The sequence below is a fragment of the Hesperophylax consimilis genome, chromosome 9 (genome assembly GCF_061612785.1).
Source record: "Hesperophylax consimilis isolate HC1 chromosome 9, BYU_Hcon_1.0, whole genome shotgun sequence".
Lineage (NCBI taxonomy): Eukaryota > Metazoa > Arthropoda > Insecta > Trichoptera > Limnephilidae > Hesperophylax > Hesperophylax consimilis.
Window position 1 is genome coordinate 35,617,564 of NC_142844.1, and position 18,465 is coordinate 35,636,028.

The 18,465-nt window shown below is 32.9% G+C and overlaps 1 protein-coding gene across 1 annotated transcript in view; it reads left to right on the forward strand.

Annotated features, from left to right (window-relative positions):
- Window positions 1-310: 310 nt before the first annotated feature.
- LOC149421272 (ethanolaminephosphotransferase 1) overlaps window positions 311-18,465 on the forward strand; it is a 60,985-nt gene continuing 42,830 nt past the window's right edge. The window contains exon 1 of the mRNA XM_089635921.1: window positions 311-556. The gene's annotated coding sequence lies outside the window, so the exon portion shown is untranslated. The remainder of the gene's footprint in view (window positions 557-18,465) is intronic.

Below are 18,465 nucleotides of genomic sequence, written 5' to 3' on the forward strand. Positions count from 1 at the left end.
TAGTTAATATTTATATTTTTGCGCTGTGAAATGCGTAATAAATATAAATGGATTCACTACGCTGTTGAAACTTTTGCTATTGTCTTATTATACACTAAAACAATACAATTAACCCGTTATGAAACACTGAAACTTTCAAACATTTTTCATAATAATGTGAAGTAACGGAGCAAGTACCCCTACCTACAACTGCTGTTCTCTGTTTATTTTCTCTCCGTAGTTCCTATTGCTCCCGCCAGGTGCAGTTTTGTTTGGACCAATGGGAGAGCAGCGTGCGCCCCTTGGTGCGCGCGAGTTCTGACAATGCCGAATGTCGGCGTCTGTCAATCGCCGTTCTCGGCCTCGTGTACTGTGTGTTTGATTTGTTTGTTGTTTTTTTTGCATTTAAGTGAAAACTAGTTTGCAAACATGCTAAGTGCATTATTTAGTATTTGTTGACATTCTGTGCCGGGATTGTTTTCAGTCATAACAATCAACATTTTCGTAAATATAACCTTAAATCCAAATGACTAAACTATGTTGATATGAACATAATAACCTGAAGATTCTATGAAATGTAAGTGTTTTGATCATTAAACCATATTTATTAAACAACTAAATGCCCCTTATAAGCGCTTTCGATATGTATTTAATCTCAGGTATTCATGTCGGTTTATTTTTATCGAATACAAAAGCTACCTCCAGACGGTGTTTTTTTATTATTATTTTTCTCCCAGTGAACCCGTGTGAACCGCGCATAATTGCATTCAATTTTATTTAAATGTGTATTGTTATCCGTGAGGTTTGGCCTAATTTACTTAATTATAAAAATCAGACGATATTCAACATATTTCTCGACGAGTCTGGGATTGTTCTAACATTCTAACCAGATTCTAACTAGAATGGGTAGGTCCCTGTTTATTTGTCTTATTTTATTTTTTTAAATGGAATATCGAAATAATTCGCTACGTAATTAATTATATTTCGTCAATCTTTTAGAATTATTTGGAAGCTTCTATAACGTAATGGTCAACGCATTTGGCTTCGAGTCGTGAAATTGCGGGTTTGTTTACCCTCTCATTGCAAAAATAATCGATCAGTTTTTTTTATTTCTAATTTTTATATTATTTAGGCCTTGCCGCCGTATTTTTATTTTAGTTTTACTTTAATAAAAAACAAAAGTTAAAAAATATATTGGGTGGTAGCTAGGTACCTACCCACCTACTCTACCTAATGTTTACATCTTCAAAAAAATCTTTATTGTGCTGCTTGTAACGTGGTAAGTATCTACGTGTGTTCACTTTAGAATATAATCTTATTTTTAACTGTTATATACATGAGTCAGATATATCGCGTTGTCAAGAGCAAACGTTCTAAGACTATTTCGTATCTCTTCCAGGATGTTGAGATTACGGCAAGATGGCTTCTAAATTTCAATAATGTGATATTTACATCGATACGGTCTGACATGCTGATACAAGCATGACCCCTAACCTTCAATCTGTGTGTCGACCCAGGACGCATGCGTGGCTCCATATTACATGTTTGGGTTCCTACCTACTCGTGATCACTATTTTCAGTGTTGAATGAAATATGTCTTCTGGCCATACGCCAACAAGTATGATCTGAATGTTTACAAATACGCCAACTTTAGATCTTTGTATTTTTTTTTTAATTGTAATAAGACTTACAGCCATGATGCTTACAGTCGTGTTCATTGGGATTATAATGAAACGGGGGAAGAGGGACCCTGCGTTCACCCATATAATTACTAAGCTATTTATTCTAAATGTTTTTTTTTTATATTTGTTCCACCTGCGCGGAGGCAATGAATTTTGTAGTTTAGGGAATGTTGTGAGGAGGAAATTGCAATGGAAAAGAGGAAAAAGAATTGTTTGGCAGTACTTGGCTATACTATATGCATAGCTATATCCATTCTATAAGCAAGATTCTCAACTCCCGAGCATGAAAGAAATTGGATGGAAGATAGTGGTTTTATTTTATGTGAGTACTGCACAAGAGTACCAACTACTCCCGTCTTGAGCCGTGAGACTGCGGCATCCCCAATTCGGATTTGTTGTGATGCTGAAGGTAGTGGGGAGGGGAAGAGGAAGGTGGGGATATACCTGGCTATTCAGATCTGGTCACCAAACACGTCTAAAGCAATTTTAGCGAACGTTCCGATTCTGAATGGTGATCTTTCACCAGGGAGATAAGTACTGAAACAGAATAAAAGGGACAAAAGAAATTCCTTGTGGACGTGATTCGTAATACAAATATTTGCCCAATCGGGGCTTGAATTTCCAATACAAAACTGTTTTTACGAAATTCAAATAGGATAGAGATCTACGATTACAGGCGAGTGTAAATGAGACGGAGCGCTGGTCTTTTGGGCTAAATGCAACACTTTTTGCCATTCAAATTTGTATGGAAGGCACTTCTAGTTTTCTTAAAAAGTATCTACCACTATGAAACTCTGAAAGCTTTTTAAACTGTTTTCTACTGATAACTGAACACAGCTAAAGCCATTATATGTATACCTAATGTGCATATTTTTATATTAATATCTACGCTAAAGTAAAAAATCTGATTTTTAGTTTCGCTGAAACCTTATAACGGTGAGCTCTGGCGTCATGAAATTTACTCAGTTTTTCTCTCCAGATTTTCTAGTCAATTTAAGAGTATTTTAAAATAAATATTACTTCATGTGTTTTTGTATCGCAATTTCAATCGGTCAGACACCGCTTACCTACTTGAATAATTTGAGTTCGTTCCAATAATGCGTTTTTGGCAATAACCTTTACTTGCGCAGTGCAAAAACAACTTTTACATTCGCTATCGGAATTCCAAGTACGATGACCCTTTTTACCCAAACAAACTGCTTTTGTGAAAGCTCGATTTTGGGCCGGTTGGTACCTAGAAACTTGCATGCTAAACTTAACCTAAAGATATAACAGCCCACATGTATAAGCTATTCCTATTTTTATTATTATTGAACGCCCGTGTGGCTTTTACAGTATGATTAATACGTGTCGAACAATAATAAGGTAAATATGTAACATTGGTTCGTTGAACCAAACTATATAAATAACATTAAAAACTTAAAATTACACAAGTACCTACACACTAAGAACCGAAAACTTTCAAAAACAAACAAAAAATATTGCCAAAAGCTCTTAAAAAGATATTTCAAAAGTAGCTTTATCAACAAGTTACACAATCTTTCTTTGGAACTTTCTAACTTTTGTATATTAACTTTCTTAGGACGGGTTGATTCGGAGTATTTGAACAATTCATCAAATTTCAACGTTCATTTTCAAGTTCTGTGAAAGATTTTTTCAAGTTCTGTTTTTATTTCAGTTTTGTCAAGCAACTAGCCTATAATGATATAATAACAGAACTTGAATTGGACTTTCACAGATCCCAGAAATGAACGTTGAAATTTGATGAATTGTTCAAATACTCCGAAACAACCCGTCCTAATGTTTTTTTATTGAAGACACACTCTCCCGGGTTATGAATAACCTGACAATATTTGAAAACCTCCTACTTGAAAATCTCCTACTACCACCACAGTTAGCGGAAAATGTTGCTTGTGTTGTGTTGGCGGACTTAGCCAGCCGAGGAATTGAACACACTACGCCTGAGTGGGACCCAAGCGCGATGTCAGCTCAGCCACCGACCGTTCGAAATGATTTTTTTATGAAATACTTTTTAATTAACTTTATTATACAAGACTATGCCCTAAAATAAAGCCAGAATCTTACCAACGGAAGTGAAGCAGCCGTGCACAAAAGTATGCGACGCGCGGCCTTCGTGTATTGGACAGACCAGCGGTTGAATTTGCCCTATCAAATCTCTAAAATAAATTGCGAATCTTTACGACATAAGTGGTGAAGTCATGCAAAAACAATAATCGGCGCGCAGCCCGTTGTAATGGACGGATCTACGATCGATTTTGCCTAGTAGGCCTAGTATTTCTATCCGTGGAGGTTATTTGAATTATTATGATGAACGTATTACTAAAATCTCAAATATTTCTAAAGGAAGTTTTTTCCCCGGGAAGTTACTAATTCATCGTTTATAAAAATAAATTCTGGTTCTTGTTGCTAATTTTATAGTTTAAAAAGCTTTTATAAATTTTTCATTGAGTTTATATAAAATATTTTAATGGTTAGGTCCCGTTTTTATTAATCTTAAATATAAATAACTTACATCCCTCTAAAGGTTTTAGTAATACGTCCATCAGAAATAATTCAAATGTGACCGTCGAGCAAACCCCCGTTTAAATCCCACCACTACGTCGTGTAACATTTTAAATCGGGCCACTAACAATAACACTCTTATGTAGATGGCGACAAGGTTTATATTCCCGTTCAACACCAGCCGCACGTTTTGATTTACTTATGAAGAAAAAACATCGCCCAGAAGTGTGTATTATTTTATTTTGCCAAGTTCGGGCACAAATATTTATTTTTTTTACGGTTATTTATCAAACAACAAAACCATAACCGAAAATGGGTTCGTAAGCAGGAGATGTTGAACTTTAAAGCAGTTTTCATAGGCCTGATGCTTAATTTTTTCTGGACCTTAAAATAACTTTATTTATCGCATCTCACTATACGTAAATCATGTTTTTCTAAATCAACCTCACTAAGCCTGTATCGAGGTTAACAATTTACATTTGAGTGAAAAAATAGAGTAATCAGTAATCACAAACATAAAGTAATACTGCATATAAACACAAAATATTTCAAAAAAATATGGTTCGACGAGTTACCAGATTGGTAATTTGACAGTATGTTGTAACAATATTTGAACCATAAATATGTATTAATCATTATTTTTAAGAAGAAAAAAAACAAGTAAAAGACAGACAGAAAGTAAAAGACAAAGACAAAACAAAGACAGCTAGGGTGACATTCAGTTTTTAGCAAATGGGACTTATATAAAATCTTATTATTTAAGAAAGGGCAAGGATGAAAAAATATTACGAAAATCGTCTGTCAATACAAACTTTAAAATTTAACTAAGGAATTGGTAGACTTAATATGATTTGGAAGAATATTAAACGTATCAATAAAGTGGTCGAATATTTCAAAGGCCAAGATGTGTTCTGCTCACAGTATTTAATGAAAGTATCTAAAATATTTGTAAGCGATCAAAATTTCAAACCAAAAACACATGATTTTGCATTTCATGCTTCGCCTTAAGTCTTCAGTCCTGTTCTAAAATTATGTTTCTACACTTCATTGAACTTTCTTTTAAATTCGTATTCTTATAATTTATTTTTAATCATATAATGTTGTCTTTCCCGAAATAAGTCTTCTTAAACTCGGTGGGAATACTGTATTATAAATATTATTGTCATTATTTTGTAATACATTATTACTTCAATAAATAAATAACCAATTGTTTTTGCTTTGATATATACTATCGTATCTTCTAACCCCTTTTTGGGTCGTCTTGCATATTCTTACGTCTTACCGCCCCCTCTTGTTCCTTCTAAACACTTCTTGCTTCTTCTTGCATTTTCTCGCCCCTCCTTGGCTAGTCTTGTCTCTTCTTACCTCCTCTTGCCTCTTCTTACATATTCTCGCGCTTTCTTGTCTCTTCTTGGCTCTTCTTGTCTCTCGCATCTTCTCGCCCCATCTTGTTTAGACTTGGCTCTTCTTCAATCTTCTTACTTATTCTCGCGGCTTTTCGTCTCTTCCGGACTCTTTTAGTATCTTCTTAGCTAGTATAAGAATATCATTAATCACCTAGAAAGTAGCGGTAGTTTTAGATTGGACATGTTTTGTAGCAGATATCGTTTACAGGTTTGTATATGCTTACATATTTAAGCATACATATCAGTGGTGTGCTGCCCATAAAGGTTGCCTATCATGGTGTAATGATGTAATGATAATCAACACCTCTAAAACCTACCATTACAAACATTGGCATATGGTAGCTCTGCTACGTGTAGAGCACTGAATACAGCTGAATTTGAAAAGTATACGTTGTGATACCCAATGCTTCGCTATGGCTAATGTCTTCATCGGGTGTCTCCGACTTTTTCCACCATTCACTACTGTATACGAGAATGTTACTCTTAAAAAACTACATTACATCGACTTTATCTCTCTTGTATCTCATTCCGGTGCAGATATATTGCATCGAGCATTCCTCCGGCGTCCCCGACTTATTCTACCATTCAAACTAATCTCTAAACATTCCTGGCACTAAAAAGAACAAACTTTGAAATTTTCAGCGATATCGGTTGATTACTTTTCGAGTTTTGCGAGCGCAAACATTCGCACGCTGAATTTGTATATATTAAGATTATATGTGTTTTTTGGCAAGATTTTGATGGCAGTAAGACGTAAAGAAAGTAATGTTCATTCTTCGAAATAAAATAATATACCGGCAATAAATTTAAAAATTTACAATAATATCTGTGTAACTATCTAATTACTTTCTAGCACCGCTTATTATTGTATTTTTGTCTACGGGTACTTATTTGTCTATACTTTTTGTCAATCCTTACGTCTTAATTTTGGTTCCATGATAACTCAACACAGTGATAATTTAACACACTTTTAAAAAGTAATATACCTAAAGTCATTAGAAACGATGAAAAAAAATTTTTTTTAACCTAACCTAATCTAATCTACATAACCCCGTTAATAAAGTTTTTGTTTCATCATTTTCCATGACTTTATATAACTTTTTAAAGATGTGATGAATTATCATTGTGATGATTTATCCGGTTACCCTTAATTTTATGTTTACATACTTTGTATCCTGATGATGAAACCTTGTTGATATATATAAATAAATATATGTTTTTTTTTTAATAATAACTAATAATAACTTTTAAAATCTTGGTTCTCCCTCCCGTCTTCTGTCAAGAACGACTTTTTTCTGACTTTTACTTTCGCTTTGCAAACAATTTTTCAATTTTAAAAGTTTCTACCTTGGAATATGAACAAATTGTAGAATGCTTGTATAATATACTGACCACCTTACTAATAAACGTGTTTTGAATTTTGCCTAGCTGATAAACAACCATTTCCGATACATCAATGGTTTTTAGTAAGGCTCTTACAAAATAAACCTAAGCAATGGGGTGCAACGAAATTGACTACAATGTAAATGCAACAGGTTAGCAAAACAAACTTTCATGATAAATATCGTTCATGAGTCTCCTCTCTGATTTCCAAATGACCGTTTTCACCTTAAACGTAATTAAAAGTGATAGCAGAAGTCGTGAAGTAATTTTTTAAATTCGTTTCTACCCTTTGGTTGTGAAAATTGGCTATTTAATAGGAGTCTCTTTGATGGGTGTCTAAACACACAAAAAAGAAAGAAAAACATCATCAATAGGTAGTATTTTTTTAGTTCCATAAAATCACAAAATTAGAAATAAAAAGTCACGCCACACCGCTGCCCGCACTGCAATCCGTGTTTCTCACTCGTGTGCATTACACCTGCAGACAGCATGGTATGAAGGTATTCATATTATTAAGTACTGATTGAAATGATCGTGTTACTGCGGAATTCGTTATTCGATCGGTTCTCGTCTTTCAAGGATGAGCTCCTAGCGAGAAGAACGTACGAATAACTAGTTTTCTTCTGATACATTTAATACATCGTTTCTAATAAATTAAATTATATATTTCTATTATTTTCTCCCTTTCCTACATTATTTAAAAAAAATTAAGACCGCATAAGATATGATATAGTCCGCCGTCCAGAGCCAATGACACTATGGCACCCTCAATTAGGTGTATGTTGTAATGCAGAAGAGAGCGGAGAAGCGAAAGGTTGGGTAGCACCTAGCTATTCAGAACTGGTCACCAAACACGAATAAAACTATTTCAAGTAACGCTTCTATTCTAAGTGCTAGTGTTTTTACCATGGCGATACTGAGAGTATCTACCACATTATTTGTAATAATTGGGAATTTTCCACTTGAATTTTAGCACATTATCAAGTTTTGTCAGTTATTTACATTATTATCTGTTATTTTCTCTTCATCTAGATTAAAAACGATACATCTGATAGCTGCATCACTTTTCATCACCTTTGGGGTGTAACGTACTAGAGCATGCGCTCTATCTCACTTACATTCTTCTGACATCGTTGATCTCCATCCCATTTGAATTTAGTAATTGTTTGGAATTGTTTAGTTTTGTATTGGAAGTTTGAGGACCGATTGGGCACATAAGTACGTACATGTATTTCATGTGTTCTTCTTTAATCTACGTCTATGAAATAATTACGAAAAGTAACACAATTATGTATGTATAAGAAGTAGAGATAAATGCTGACAACATCACAATATTGGTTACTGTCCATGTAGTTGAGTTAGTTAGAATGGAAATGGGCTGACCTTTCAATGACCTTTTAAGGTGTCTCCATAGGTGTCAGTGTGTACCACGTGATAAAGACATCTGTCAGACGTTTGGGTCTAACACCCGAATGGTTACGAAGAAAGTCGATGTTAGCCGATCAACAGGCGAGCATCTTCAGTGTGCAATTCCCCCGTTTCAGAATAACTTAGAGCATCCTGTTAGATATTCATTGTAAATACGAAACGATAATAAACAGACAAAAACAATTACCATAGTCAAAATGATACAAGCAATTGCAATGCCGTTTATTTTTTGGGATGGATTGAGGGATTTTTGTTAGCTCAAAAACCTTTATATGTTAGCTATTTGATCTTCTTATAAGAAAATAGGCCTTTCACTAGACATTTCATCTTCTTTATATTCTCATATTCGGGTAGAGGGCCCATCGCATAAATACTGCTTATAACGCAAATAAATTAAATAAAATCGCGATCGCTTCAAAAGGTCTCCTCGCATAGCTTCTGGAGTTGTAAGGATTTTACACGATGCATTGTTCATACCGATCCTTATTTAGAAACTATATGAGGACCCACATGAAAAATATTTAATTTACACGATCATTATTTTCGTACTTACGATTTTAACACTGAAAAAAAATGCTGGTAATTTACTAAAAAGAATCCTCAATTTATTGGTAATTCCTGTTAAAAACGGGATTGCAGGTCTTAGGAATGAATTAACAGGCAGTGGCGGCCTAATAAATATCTGGACGTGGATTATTGGGATTTCCGGATAAACTTTTATCAAATTACGTTATATTCGACAATCGACACCCGTACACATGAAAATCCTAATATCTTTGCATTACAATACGAATATTTTACGGTAATATCGTCTAAAATTCCACGGCAAATAGTTTAGTATCCGAATAAAATGTAATTATTATGATTTTGGACGAATGCCTTACTAGGAATTGTAAGAATAAATTATTACTCATAAGGGTTAAATATTACTTTTATAATGTTTTTTTTTTGTTTAATCAGGATATATTATACAGCACCCTTGAGGTGATTTCTCACGAAAACGGCGCTATATAAATTAGCCAAATATTATTATTATGAAGGGTAATCTATAAAACATCCCTAAATTGATGTTTTATAAGGCCTGTTAGTTTATCGTGACGGCAATAATAGATTTCTCTCCGTGAACAGATAGTTGCCATTAGAGAATAAATAATATTTTGGGACGGTACTAAATCGTATAAAAATGGCAACACTTTGAACATATCATCCACAGATCACATTCAGTCATTTTCCTGAGCCGTTACCGTCAACAATTCATCAAAAAATACACGTGAAATTCACAATACCAAGCATTAATACACGTTCACAATCAGTGCACGGAATATAGTTACATGAAGGCTATAGTAACATACCTTAAATATTAATAATTGATAAAAAAGCTAAGCATAATACTATCATTCTGCGTTGATTTTCAATATAACTAATTGCAAACTTTTATTTCTTGATGACTGTTGCAGTAAACTATTATGTACAATAAATAATGATAATTATAAATAAATAAATTATTGTTATTTGTTATTGGGGTGTTATGCCGTGTTGCGCTAACTCCTTCTTTAGCCAACGTTTCGGACAGCATTGCAGTGTCCATCATCAGGGCAACACCCCAATAACAAATAACCAAAATACTTTTGGCCGTGAAAATCTGAAATCATATTTAAATAAATAAATGAAGATAACTGTACTGTAGACCAATTTATTTATGCGGTGGTTAAAAAAATCGGAGTTTTATCATGTCCTTTAACGCATCTACCAGGTTTTTGGATTATAATGATTTACACTCAAATTTATAATGCTATAAAAAAATTGTTAAACTGAATAATAAAAAAATACACACCTTTTTTTCGTAAACGGTCGATAGTTGCAATAAATTTTGTGGTTTAAGCAAAGTATTTGTTTTAAATCAAAATCGACCTGTTTTATTTAGATTTCTAATCAATAAACTAATTAACTGACATCAGCGCTAAAATTTTCTTGGTTATATTAAAACGCGTAACCAACGTTTTGATCGCAAGCAAAAAGATAGTGTGCAAAAATCGTACGTAAAAAGGTCGTAACTATCATTTGATCCCACGGAGGAAAATGAGTATAGTTAATTTATTAACAAATATGATTTAAGATTTTCACGGCCAAAAGTATTTTTTTTATTTGTTTTTGAGTTGTTATGCTGTTTTGCGCTAACTCCTTCTTTAGCAAACGTTTCGGACAACGTTACAGTGTCCATCATCAGAGCAGATGTGTGTCGTCGCATGTCGTCATTATATATTATCAAAGCAATTGCAGGTACATGAACACGTGTTCCGATATATTAGGAATTTACTAAAAGTTTATCATAAAACTGCCTTTAATCCCGTTTTTCACCGGATTACCAGTAATTTGAAGAGATTCTTAATAAAATAGCACTGCTCATTTTTCTCCGTGCGTAAATGATCGTAAATTACAATTTGATCGTAGAATTTGCTTATTATTTGCCTACGATCATTTGAGAGTTGCAATCATTTAAGAATTACAATCATTCGATTACGATCATTTGATTACGATCATATGATTACGATAATGTATGATCACCATCTTCGTAAGCACACTTCAAAACTATTATGCGTTTTTTTTGTACCCCATGTACAAGCGTTTTGAATTGTTTATCAGTGCAGTGCCTGGTTGTGTGGAGTAATGCGGGCAACTATTTGTAAAATAACTGAACCAAGCGACAAGATTATGCCTTTATCCCACCGCACCTATCTTCGAAACCCGGATTAACTGCTAGCAACATCCCGTATAGCTATATCTGACAATGGCAAACGGTTCACTTATTTCAGATTGATTTATCCTCTGCAATATTGTTCACTAACGCTTTCTTAGTCGAATTTTAAAGGAACAGAAGTTATTTTTGACTAGACCATTGAAAAATCACAGAATATTCTCGGCGAATCAGTTGCAATTTTTAAAATCGCGATTTAAATGTTTTTTGTTGAAAATATTTTATTATAGGTACTAACTTAGGTACTTTGTCGCTTGTCTGAATTCTTCAAACCTACATAATATATAGATTTTGAAATTAGTTCACCATTACGAAAATGACACTTGCATTCAAACCAAAATTGAAAAAATGGAACAAGATTTCATCCAGGACTAACGCACACACGGAGAAAACTTACTCACATAAAATATTGATAATTTGTTAAGAGTCTTTTTAAATTATTCGTAATCCGGTTAAAAACTGGATTATAGACCCTTAACGAATTAATTGACAGGTTCACTAATAAACTGTAAAAAAATACGAACGTATTATTACGATGTCGGAACACGTGTTCATAAAAATGCTAATATATCAGCATTTCAAAATTATTTCATATGTACTTGTGTAAAAGCCCTACTGGGTAAAATGAATAATCATCATTTTTTACATGGCAACTGCAGGTGCATGAACACGTGTTCCGATATTTTAGGATTCTACTATTATCAGGAAGCAGCTTGCAATCCCGTTTTTTAGCCGGATTACCAATAATTAAAGAGATTTTTAATAAATTAGCAATACTCATTTTTATCTGTGCAGGCAACAGAAATTAGTATGTTTGATATTAATAAATTTCAAAAGTAATTTTTCCAAATTCGATTTGGAAGTCCTTATATTAATGAGGCCCTCAAGTCAAATAATTTCCCTACCTTTGATGGCCTTTTTAGGGCACAATTATTATGGTATTTCATGGATAAGTGGCAAGTATACTAACCAGCCATATATTAATGCGGCCATCAAGTTAAATGATTTCCCTACCATCGATGGCCTTTATATGGCACAATTATTATGGTATTTCATAGATAAGTGGCAAGTATACTAACCAGTTGTATATTAATGCGGCCCTTAAGTCAAATGATTTCCCTACCATTGATGGCCTTTATAGGGCACAATTACTATGGTATTTCATAGATAATTGGCGAGTAACCAGCCACCTACAAGAGCAAGACGCGAGTTTAGAACCATTGGTGTTGTATCTCTATGAAGGAACAGGATAAAATGTTATTTAAATATTATTTATCAAGATATATTAATTCCTCTTGCTAATTTGTTCGGTTTTGGGAACAAACAGCTAGTAACCGTAGAGTCAATTTGTTGGCTTTTTTTGACAACTCTTGTTATGGTATCATAGAAATCGTTGTCTCCATTTCCGTCATAGTTAGAAATATGAACTAAACGATGTTAGAAAGAGAAAACACCCTGCTTTATATTCAAATCAAAGCTATTTCAATACATTATATTCTAATATCTTTGGTTCAAATATTGAAGTTAACCACAGAAAAATGAATAAAGGATTGTTTCAGAGATTTTGAACAAATTCAAATTTAAAACTTAATTTTCAAGTTCTGTCAAGTAACTGCTCTTAAATGATACTTTCACAGAACCCGAAAATGAACGTTAAAATTTGATGAATTGTTCAAATTCTACGAAGCAACTCATGTTTAATGAAATTGTGAAAAATTTATGAAATTTTGTGTTGTTTTTTATCAACTATTTTTATATGAAATGACAAAAAAGTGTGGCTTTAATGTAAGAAAACATTTGTTTAAAATATGTGTTTTTTATCAGTAATTTTAGTGCAGTGTTTAGACCAAAATAAATTAAATGTGTAAAATTTGAATGTGTATTTAATCACTTTTCAAAAACAGTTTTTAGTATCGGATACGTTCAGAAATATTCCATTTATTTGGATTTTATTGAGAAGCGGAAATAAATACACACAAACTCTCCGACTTTCTGACAACTTCTTTAAAAATATAAATATAATAGTCATTGTATAATAAACAATATGTTCAGACGAAATAAAAAAGATAATATTCTGTAGGTGGGTACTTAGTATGTACTGATTTTTATTATCCATTGAGAGATGTTATTCCATCCAGAGATGTACTTTATTTCAAATAAATCCATTTCAAATGGAAATGCAAAATGGGTATTTTCCATTTTGCATTTTAAATGCTTTTCTAAAAACCATTTTGCATTTTGCATTTTAAATGCCTTTCTCAATGCATTTTCCATTTTAAATGTTTTTTTGCAACATTCTTCGTACTATTTCCACTCATCTTTTTTTCATAAGCCCCAAATCTCAGTCGGTCCTCAACCTCGCTATGAGAGATAATTTACATTTGTCAAGTTGCTCCCTGGTAGAAGCCCTGGCAATTGAGTGATACCATTACAAAAAATACCGATTCAAATACTGAACATGGGGCCATGACGCCGTAATATTAAATGTTAGATAGCTGTTTCTATGTTTTTACGTTGGCAACATTTATCCCGCGCAAATTTTTTGTGGTTCATAATCCGTAGTCGTGGCATTTTTTGATTTACCATCATGTAATATGTTTGTTCTACATTGATGTCCATTATTAAATGACAAAACTGTTTAAAAATTCTAAAATTATTTTAATTGTTTGACTTGAAAAAACCATTTTGCATTTTCAATGCATTTTGAAAATAGGTATTTTGCATTTTGCATTTGAAATGCTTTTCTAAAAACCATTTTGCATTTTCAAATGGAAAAGTTTTGACCCATTTCCATTTTGCATTTCAAATGGTTTTGGGTACCCATTTTGCACATCTCTGATTCCATCGAGGCCTTTATTCAAATCTTCTATATAAAAAGGTTCAAAGTAAGGTTACAAACATAAGCTTATCGTATTAAATATTCTATGTGGCGTGGTTAGGATATTAACGATTTATTTTTGGAAAACCTTTGCCCTTTTCTCGTCAATTTTAGTCATTCTATTTTATTTATAAGAAAACTGTTTTTGACTAACCTTTTGATGGGGGAAAAAAGCAAGCTTAAATGCGTATAGAACTTTACAGCGATTCGGATTATTTTTACTGTAGTAGTTAGGTATGTGATTTATAAATTTTATATACGAAGATGGAACATAAGCATATCAAAAGTTTAAAATTATTTTTTAGCATATAATCTTTATTTAGGGTTATTTACAATCATGTGCGCTACCCGACTCACTAGACAATATCTGTTCTGAGCCGGGTAGCAGTATCATTACATAGCAAAAGAATACATAAAATAATTTAGATATATATAAAAAATAATTGAACAATCTTAATCTGAACTAAGTGCTTTTAAATCTAGATATGCAGTGACGTATTTGTATAAATTTTTGTTTTTTTTTCAGTTTTCAATTGAAGGCCTAGTGTGGTGGTGAAATGGTCGGTAACCGTGGAATGAATAGTGGATGAAATGGTTTTATTTTTAGTTTTAACAAAAATATGATCAATACAGGATTTTGACTCTAGTGAGATTCTTGTCGATAGTGAGCTAAAATACTTAAATATTCATGAATACGTGAACAATGTATCTTCATATCTGTGATATCCTAGTGTAGTTTATATATACGAGGATAGAACATAAGCATAGCAAAAGTTTAAAATGTATCTTCATATCTGTGATATCCAACTGTAAAATATGTTTTAAGATTTTCACGGCCAAAAGTATTTTTGTTATTTGTTTTTGGGGTGATATGCCGTGTTGCGCTAACTCCTTATTTAGCCAACGTTTCGGACAACGTTGCAGTGTCCATCTGCCCTGATGATGGACACTGTAACGTTGTCCGAAACGTTGGCTAAAGAAAGAGTTATAGTTAGCGCAACACGGCATGACACCCCAAAAACAAGTAACAAAAAAAATATACTAGTGTAGTTTATATATACGAGGATAGAACAGAAGCATAGCAAAAGTTTAAAATGTATCTTCATATTTTTTATTTTTTATTTATTGAAACATATAAACAAGGTTACAATTTTTTTAACAATATAAACACCAATATATCAATCACTCTCCTAATAAAGCAGCTGCTTGTGTTTAGGAGAGGACAACAAAAATATTTTTACATTTGTTTAAATTAAACAAAAAATATTAGTAATAAAACAAAAAATAACACAAAAAATAACAATAAAAGTAATAAAAATATAGGTTAGTTAATAAATGATTCAAAGAATTTAAAAGGCAAAAACATATTTCTAAACAATAAGTAAAGTTATGAGGTGGTACAAGAGTATTTTAATTTAATTTTTTTTAAATATTTTTCGTAGTTTTCTTCCGATCGTATATCAAGGGGTAATTTATTAAATAATTTTACACCCTTGAATATATAGTGATGTTGTGCTGTTGTGGTTCGTGCTAGTGGCACGGTTAGTCCTCCAACAGATATTATTCTTTTGCTAATATTCAATTGTGGTAAATTATTTTTACTAAAGAAATCTTTATGTATTTGTAGAAATGCAATTTTGTCATAAATTTTTGTAAGTGGGGGAACCGGGAAATCTTGAAAAACATTTATAGTTGGGTAGTAATATGGCTTTTTTAAGATGATTTTTATTAGTATTTTTTGAATAGTTTCCAGTGATATCTGTGATATCTTAGTGTAGTTTATATTTAGGCCCACTCCTCTTTTCCATATTTTCTAACGATATTTCAGAAGTAATTCTGCGCGCTAGGTTTGTTATCTTTGCTGATGACCTAAAACTTTTCTTAGAAATACTAACTTTAGAAGACTGCTATCGACTCCAGTCGGATATTGATAGTATTGTTGAATGGAGTAAAAGGAATCGAATTGAGTTCAATGTTTAATGTTGTCATTCACTAGGGCGAGTCATACCAGGTATTACCGGTATACAATGGACGCCCGAAGTTTAAAACGTGTCTCCACCATGAAGGATCTTAGTATACAATGAACGCTCGAAGTTTGAAACTTGTCTCCACCACGAAAGATCTTGGTATACAATGAACGCCCGAAGTTTAATACATGTCTTCACCATGAAGGATCTTGGTATACAATGGACGCCCGAAGTTTAAAACGTGTCTCCACCATGAAGGATCTTGGTATACAATGGACGCCCGAAGTTTAAAACGTGTCTCCACCATGAAGGATCTCGGTATACAATGAACGCCCGAAGTTTAAAACGTGTCTCCACCATGAAGGATCTTGGTATACAATGAACGCCCGAAGTTTAAAACGTGTCTCCACCATAATGGATCTAGGAATCTTGTTTGATAGTAGGCTGACATTTCATGATCATATTGAGACAGCTTGTAGCACTTCACTGAGAATGCTGGGATTTGTTGCACGCACTGCAAGGAATTTTAGATATTCCCAGGTTCTCATAGTTTATTCAAATTTAGTATGTCAAAATTACGTCGGTAATTTGGATTCTATACCAGGTAAAGTATTCTCTTAGGTTGGAGAGAGTACAGAAGATTTTTATACATGGGGGAGTATGGCTACTACCCGTGGCTCTATCCTACCAACTTTCTTTAGGGTATGCTCAGATTGAACCATCTACGAGTCAGAATCAGAAGGGATGTACACATTGCTACACATTTCTTCAGTTCGTCGATGGTTTGAAAACTCGGTTAACATGGAGAGCATTCGTTTCTATAATCCCGATGGTTATCTCCGTCACCGACAACATACTATTCTATCTCCCGGCCTGCAAAACTAACTTGCCAATGGTCATGTCGGTGGGGACAGCAATCTTGTTGTTATTTCGGATATCGACATTTTTAGCATCAATGAAGCTGCCTTTAAAAGACAAGCTCCATTATTAATAGTATAGTTGATGTACCCACTGTCTATATTTATGTAAGTATTTAAAAACGCATTAAAATGAACAATGTTGTAATGTTTTTAAAATTAATGAATTGATTTTATTTGAAAGAAGTTACCCGTAGATGGCACATAGCTGTCGATAATGCATGAATTGAGGCGATAATAAATACCATTGCAACTTCAAGGTCAAAGCCCGGAATAATTCCTACCGCCTGCTAAATAAGCCATCAGAGCTCATTGTTATCGTTCACAAATAAAATCGCATTGTTCCGCTGACCCCGGAGTTTTATTAAAAGAGTTGTGAGACAAACCCGGAGTTACGACAATGAACATAGCAGGGTTAAACTGGTTCAGTCTAAAATGGATATGTAGAACCAAAGATATAAGTTCTTTAATCATATATTTCCGATGGAATTCCACCAAAATTAAACCGCTTGAAAAATTCCAAGATGTTCTAATTTACATGAGCACATGATGTCTTTATGCAATTGAAGAAAGTACACTTTTCATAAGAATCGTTATATTTATCGGTATATATGAGAAATTGTAAGAATTGGTTATCAACCTTTAGTTTTTAATTTTTATTATATTATAACCATTCATTTTTATCAATCAGTGAGTAAGTACATGCACACAAATACCGAGAAATAAAATTTTATCAATATGACAAATTAAACGTATGATTTTTACTTTGGTATGCAGTTCGTTTGAACGATTGCGTACCTACCGCATTGGGGACATCTGATGGTATTGGTAAGCGTTTATTTTATTGGTATCATTTGGGAGGTGTTCCAAAGAAGATCTTCGGCATTGACTAATACACACTGCACAACCTAACGCAAGCCCAATATAAAATTTGAACATCCATGTGTTTTTTTTATTGTAATATAAATATAAATATCCATGTGTTTTTATTGTAATGTAAATGTAAATATCCATGTGTTTTTGATTGCAATGTAAATATTCATGTTTTTTTTATTGTAATGTAAATGTAAATATTCATGTGTTTTTATTGTAAGTAATGTAAATGTAAATATTCATGTGTTTTTATTGTAATGTAAATGTAAATATCCATTTGTATTTTATTGTAATATAAATTTAAATTACATTTTATAAGTACCTAATTTTCATTTAAGGGCATTTTTGGTCATCTATAATGTATACCATCTGAAAAGATGACGTGTTCGAACACGTTTTCCGAAATCGTATTAGAAATATACTAAAATTTTATCACGAAACATGTTAATTCATTAAAGGTCTTCAATCCAGTTTTTAACCGGATTACAAATAATTTGAAGAGATTTTTAATAAATTTGCAGCACTATTTTTTACGTAATAATAGATACATAATAATATTTAATTTGCTTATATTATTTATAAAATAAATTCTTGATAGATTATTGTAATTTCTATGGCTTGATAAATGAATATAAGGTAGGCGACAATTAACGCTGCACGCATCATGGCTTGGT